We start from the raw sequence: 7575 nt of genomic DNA on the forward strand, positions 1-7575 counted from the left end.
AACGTCCTCTGAATTGACCTTCGGGCTGTCCAGTGATTTACTAAACTTGTCGCTGTTATGGTTGCTTGCTGTACTACAACGACTGTCTGTTTTAAATAGAATCAATTCACTTAATCACAAGCAATAACAATGTGCGTGCTGCAGCGTAATAAAATTCACGAACATTTTGAATGCATGGCGCTCCGCAGCTACCATGTATTTGATAAATAACACGTTAAAGACGCTGTCTGTCGTACTCCTATGGCAAGACCGAGGTGCTTGTTTACCAGCTGGTGATAGGAACTTAAGCAACGAACATCACGGAGCACCAGAACGCTTGGTTTGGTACATTTACTTCTCTCCTGAAGCTAGCAGAGCCTATAGGTTCCAATGCGTCATACTCGTATTAACACGTAGCCGTATATTTACTAGGCTGTATTTTTCAAGTTTTTTCTCTGACATACTAACGCTACCAATTGCGAGGCAGTATGCACTGATCACAATGAGATTTTCACTCTGCAGTGGAGTGTGCGCTGATATGAAACTTCCTGGCAGATTAAAACTGTGTGCCCGACCGAGACTCGAACTCGGGACCTTTGCCTTTCGCGGGCAAGTGCTCTACCATCTGAGCTACTGAAGCACGACTCACGCCCGGTACTCACAGCTTTACTTCTGCCAGTTTGGAAGGTAGGAGACGAGATACTGCCAGAAGTAAAGCTGTGAGTACCGGGCATGAGTCGTGCTTCGGTAGCTCAGATGGTAGAGCACTTGTCCGCGAAAGGCAAAGGTCCCGAGTTCGAGTCTCGGTCGGGCACACAGTTTTAATCTGCCAGGAATTTTCATACACTGATCAGTCGGAACATTAAAACTATCGACCTGCAATCGATATAAAGCCGTCAGACGATAGCAGCGTCACCTGGCGAGGAATGACTGCTCGTCAGATATACGTACGGTGCTTCGTAGTATCAGTGAGCGTCTATGTATAGAATGGGGAAGGCGCGCGGTTTATCCGAGTTCGACTGAGAGCAGATTGTCACGGCCTGTAGGCTCGACACGAGCATTTTGCAAACTGCACGACTTGTCGGGTGTTCGACGAGAGCTGTGGTGAGAATATTCAATATGTGGCGAAACCAGGGTGAAATCACGTCCAGACGTCGTGGGACGTCTCATTACAGACGTCGGACGTCGTAGGCTAGCCAGACTGGCAAAACGACAGGCGGCGAACTGTGGCGGAACTAACGTCAGACTTTAATGTTGAGCAGAGTACACTCCTAACGATGGAACATCGCAGCCGACGATCCACTCATGTGCCCATGTTAACATCACGACAAGTACGACTGAAATGGGTACGAAACCATCGGCACTGAACTATGGCGCAGAGGCAGCGCGATGCGGGGTGTGATAAATCCCGACACCTTCTTCGTCATGCCGAAGGGAGAGCGCGAATCTGTCGTCTTCCAGGGGAACACCCGTGCTGCTGGACGGAGACAGGCTGGCGGTGGCTCCATTATGCTCTGGGGAACACTCACGTGGTCATCCATGGATCCAGTGGAGCTCGTGCAAGGCACCATGAGAGCCATGGAGTACTGCATACTGGCTGCAAACCACGTGCAACCCTTCATGACGATCGTGTTTCCAGAGAAACAGTGGCATTTTTCAACAACATAATGCGCCATATCACAAGGCCAGGAGTGTGATGATGGAGTAGTTGGGGTAACACAGTGGCGAGTTCTGATTGATGTATTGGCCCTCTAACTCGTCAGATCTGAACCCAGTCGCACACATGTGGGATGTGATTGAACCCATGCCACGACGCTTCGGCGCTCTTATCCATGCCAAAGTTAACACGCCGGCTATTGGGTAGGTGGTCACCATGTTCTGGCTCATCAGTGTAAATCACGCCAACTTGGATATTTTTTTTTAATGTTAATGTACGAAATCTGATAATTGAGCGGTCCCGAACATCGGTAGAGTTATAAGTAATTTGCGCACAGCTTATAGGTTTTTTCTTAACGTCGTTTATCAAGTACAGTTTCGGGTTTGATTGCCTTTGTAGTATTCCCTCCATAACTGTATATCAATCTGATACATTCAAATTGCGGAGCAAGTATTCTTTTTGGTTCCAGATTAATGCCTCGGATAATGTCACATATTCACACAGTAGAAGACAGAAAATGAATTCGTAGGTCAGTTTCTATACCAGTTTTCATAGCTACACAAATCGATACGAACGCGCAAGCTTAATTTTATTTTTAATTTAGGCGAAACAAAACATAAGAGATCCAACACAAGTTAATGACCGCTAACAAAATTATTGATTGGTCAGTGTTCGTCGAATGTTCTTAACGGATGTGTTACGCGTATGAAATAATTCTCACTTATGTTACAGCCAGAGCACAGTCTCTGGCAATTAAGTTCTCCAAAATATCGAGTCTATTGGTTCTGTTCCAGTTGTACACATGATTTTTAAGTTTCGCACTAATACTACTTTTTTCGTTTTTGTATTACATACTCTTTTCAGCTATACCACACAGGAAACTCTTTTGTCATTACTCGAGTTTTCCAGTGTAGTTACACCAAGAATTCTTTACAGCGTAACTTGATAACTGACACACCTCACATGACTTTGACATGTCGAACAAACTTGTCGTTTACGCTCTAGCTTTGGAGAAAGTTTTACACACCGTGAAAAGGCATCAGTGTCCTCGATCATCTCTGAGTTCGGTAAAAAATAATAATAACAACAAAGAAACAGGAGCATGGAAACGGGGATCATGTGCTGTAGGGTACGCAAGACAACAGGTACCACGCTGACGTGTCACAATTCGACAGCTGTCCACAACGAACGCAGATGGAAAGAGGTTTTCGAACGAGAAATCCGCTCCCAGCAAAACTTGTACTTTATTTATTACATTTCATCATTCATAACTTACGGCTTCTTTATCAGATTGGTGAAATTATGTATTTGTTGGCGAAATAAAAATTGGTTATCTCACAATACACTGGTACGTGATATTAGCAAAGTAATATGACTAAATTATTTGTGAATCTCCTTGCTGGATGCGTAAATATCGCGTACTACACTGAGCAGAGATGAATGTAAACTGAAAATGCACGTTTCATCACATGCTAGTAAGATACATGTGCGTTTTGTGTATACATTAGAAAACAAACGAAAGAAACTAGTGTATACAAATTAAAGGTATTCCTACATTGAGACTTACGCACATTAGCATACTAATGTTGGATTTCAACGGCAATTTTGAGTTTCTTTACTCCCAAAGGAACTATCTGTATGAATTAAGTGTTTGTGAGCCTCTCAGATTTTTTTTTTTTTTTTTTTTTTTTTGAGAAACTGCTGAAATAGTTCTGGCTGTGGAATGTTTCTAAGGAAGTGATACTGATTTATAAATGTACAGAGCGAGGCATGTAGCATTTTCATCTGAAACTGCTTTTGATCCGTTAAAGGCATTTATAATTTGTTCTCACTAAATGAACGATGACCAGGGGCTCAGGAGACAAACAGAAATGCATCCTTGAAAATTTATTAATAACAGAGATAGAGGTATCAACGTTGTTTTTCTTTAATGGAATTGTGCTATTTTTCTGCCGCCATAATAGTAGACTTCGATGAGACAAATTCGGTAGTTCTAACAAGAGATCCTTGAGTAAAAATATACCGAATATGGAAATTTTTGTGCAGAATTTTACGCCACTCTCGGAAAGTTGCGCCTCTTGGTTAAGTCGCAGTGTCGGCTCGAGCTTTCGATTTCAAAAACGTCTTCTTACGATCGTTGTACCACTGCAAGTCAATTATCAGGCTTTAAGATAAGAGAGTCGATTGTTTTCTTACCTGCCACAATATACAACATTTTTATTTCAATTTTCAGTATTGCATTTCGAGGCCCCCTAGCGCGTCCTGTTTTAGGGCGTCGCTGCAGCATATAGGCAACGTAGAACAACCACCGTATACAAGCACCGACATGTAGACAACGGATCAGTGTGGCACTCTTGTCTTTCCGACGCGTGTGCGGTAAATGCGGAAACGTAACGTAAGCAACGTTATTACCGAAAGCGCCCAAGCGGGACCAACTTGCTGATATTCTCTTGACCACCGGAAGGCAAACAAAAAAATGGTTCAAATGAGTGTGAGCACTATGGGACTTAACATCTGAGGTCACCAGTCCCCTAGAACTTAGAACTACTTAAACCTAACTAACCTAAGGACATCACACACATCCATGCCCGAGGCAGGATTCGAACCTGCGACGGTAGCAGTCGCGCGGTTCCGGACTGAAGCACCTAGAACCGCTCGGCCACCGCGGCCGGCGAAGGCAAACACCGGTAGACAGCTATTGGAGAATGAAAAATGTGTATGGGGTAGCATGTCTATGGAACACCACCATTGTGGAATGGAGTCCCCATGCCGCAGATGTCGTAAAGCAGAAGTTACGCCAACTCAAGTGGGAGACACACCCGCCTTGCCGTCCTGATCTCTCCCCATGCGATTATCACGCCTTCGCTCCATTAAAAAAACACCTTCAAGGTCCAACGATTCCTATCGAACAAGGATGCGCAGCTGGCTGTTACGGATTTCTTAACGTTGCAGGATACGGTGTTTTACCAAACGATATTCTTCAATCTAGTGCGTCAGTGCGGTTTTCTCTGATTGGCATACCGATCCTGGACTGTACGGCCTCCGAATGGAAACTGTTCGATTGCCCTTATAAAAAACTTACATTCGCAAAAATGTTGCATAGTTTGTTATATCTTTTATTCTTGCATTTACTTGAGCTAATACGCAAAAAAATACATTTTGAAAACAACTATCAGGCAGTAAACCTTTAAGATTCTCGTTGAACGAGGAAAAGGAATTGTATTTTATTTACGTCCGCAAATTGCACATCTGAATTCCTTGCTGAAAAGTGCTAGTTATGTAAAGCGAAAAGCTTCTGTTGTATGAACGTTGATATTCATTTTCTGTGTTTTACTTTACACTGGGAATTCAGTTTCATGCGGTTATTTCAGATTTTCACAATGTGTAGACAGTGTTAAGACGTGTAATATGCGAGTATTGGAAAAGACGTCTCATCTACCTATATCTGTCGGCTTTGTAGTGATCATTGATTTCAAGGTTCTTTCCTCAGGTAGATGAAGTGTCTGAGTTAGTTGCAGAGATGAACCAGAACAGGTATCACACTACTGAGGCAGACATAGTACATTGTGGTCGCTGCGCCTGTGCTGCAATGCGCTAATGTAGCATACTTCGTTCAAGCCGCAAGTTAATCTGTTCGAAAATGTTCAAATGTATGTGAATTCTTCAGGGACCAAACTGCCTAGGTCATCGGTCCCTAGACTTACACACTACTTTAACTTATGCTAAGAACAAGACACACACACCCATGCCCGAGGGAGGACGCGAACGTCCGACGGGAGGGGCCGCGCAATCCGTGACATGGCGCCTAAAACCGCGAAGCGCAAGTTAATCTAAAATGGCGTACGTGTATCATTGATATCGATACACAAGTCTAAAAATCTAGTCTCTATGTCGGGAGAGATATCAAGTTTCCATTTCACTCTTGATGTTTATCACTCTTCTGTTGTCAATATCCACCCCCAGACGGCGTTTCTACAGAGTCTGGTCTGGTCTACAGAACAGGTAACTTCCTGCTCACTGTCGACCGTGGACAGCATTGGCTTCTTATCTACTTGTAAGGGGCTCCTGAATAATTAACCGACTGAGGGTGGTGAATAGGGTTACAACTCGAAATTAAAAACATATTAAAGATTAACAAGGGTATTATATACATGTTGGAAATAGGGTTACTATATTTTGAAAATAGGGTTATTATATATATATATATATATATATATATATATATATATATATATATATAATGAAAATAGGGTTACTAACATAAGCCGAGAGAAACCTTTCGCTGACTTCAAATCAATACAAAGTAACGCCTGGTTCCTCAATGGAAACCTGATCAAAGAAATGAAGTAAACTTACCTACATGTAAATATACAAATGATTAGCCCGAAACTGCACTAGCACTGGGCTTGAATGACAGCGGATGAGTAGTTTACTAGATGCTAGAGAGAAGGTAATGAATCCATTAGATCGTAATCGAAGTGGCAAAGGAGTTGGCTGCTTTGGCTTCTTACCAATTGCCTCGCGCTGTCGGTGTTCAGTCGAGACGTGACATGGTGATGTACGCCAGTTAAAACCGCTGACGTCTGTGTGCGAACGGCATGATGATTTGCTGGAAGATATGGACAGGTGAACAGAGGAGGGAATGAGCGAATAAGAACAGTGGTGGTTGCGCTCCAGGTTTTTATGTCCCCCGAGATATTGCACATAAATGACCTTCCTAACCTAGAAAATAGGATCGATGTCAGTCAACCACAATAGAAGCAGAAGCCACGTATTAGATGCTGTGGGAACTGACCACCTCTTTTGCAGACAGAGGTTTCATATTCTACCACAGTTCCACCGGTGATCTTTTTCCCGCAATTTCTATTGTTGAACTACAAGTTAAATATAAGGAAGCTCCAAATAAAACTGATAGTTCCAGAACAGCTTCAGCCGTGGTCTGGTCACTGGGAAAATTCTGTTCTTAATTATTAAATGTGTCTGTCTCTGTTAGAAGCTTATCGCGAGCGCACTGATAAGTTCCGAAGTTTATGTGCGTGGCCCTGCGTAGTTTCAAGTTGAAGTTAATCTGCTGCCCTTAGCATTTCTATAGGATGTCAGTCAATGTCCTAGAGCATCAATAGTAGCGAAACAACTAAAGTGTTTTCTTTCTTTTTTAGTGTTTTACTGAAAAAAGAAGTGAAGTGATAACGGTATAAAGAAACTGTTCACGAAACACCTCACCTTTTGATCTGGACTCCGTCCGAACAGGACTTGGAAGGCCTAACGGTAGCGACCGGTCGCCGTGTCATCTTCAGCCCACAGGTGTCACTCGATGTGGATATGGAGGGGCATGTGGTCAGCACACTGCTCTCCCGGCCGTGTGTCAGTTTACGAGACCGGAGCCGCTACTTCTCAATCAAGTAGTTCCTCAGTTTGCCTCACAAGGGCTGAGTGCATCCCGCTTGCCAACAGCGCTCGGCAGAACGGATGGTCACCCATCCAAGCGCTAGCCCAGCCCGACAGCGCTTAACTTCGGTGATCTGACGGGAACCGGTGTTACCACTGCGGCAAGGCCGTTGGCTATCTCACACTTTACACTTGAAAAATAAATTGTCATGATAAAACTCTACATGCTGCTAATCCATAACATGCGAAAGATTGACGTTCTGTAAATTGAAGACGTAAACAACACTAATTAAGAAATAAGGTGAGACCTAGATAAGATAATACACAAGTGTCGAAATACATTTTGTGGACGAAATGTTTTATTCCACACTACTGACCAATTTCAGCTACTCTGTCTCTCTCAGCTAAACATATGCTAATCTACATGCCCGTAGCAGTTACAGCTCGCACATTAGGTTCAAATGTTCAAATTTGTGTGAAATCTTATGGGACTTAACTGTAAGGTCATCAGTCCCTAAGCTTACACACTACTTAACCTAAATTATCCTAAG

General features: G+C 43.2%; 1 pseudogene; it reads right to left on the reverse strand.

The window, feature by feature from the left end:
• Positions 1-7081: 7081 nt before the first annotated feature.
• LOC126263891 (5S ribosomal RNA) lies at positions 7082-7199 on the reverse strand (annotated as a pseudogene).
• Positions 7200-7575: the final 376 nt, after the last annotated feature.

The sequence above is a fragment of the Schistocerca nitens genome, chromosome 6 (assembly GCF_023898315.1).
Source record: "Schistocerca nitens isolate TAMUIC-IGC-003100 chromosome 6, iqSchNite1.1, whole genome shotgun sequence".
Classification (NCBI taxonomy): Eukaryota; Metazoa; Arthropoda; class Insecta; order Orthoptera; family Acrididae; genus Schistocerca; species Schistocerca nitens.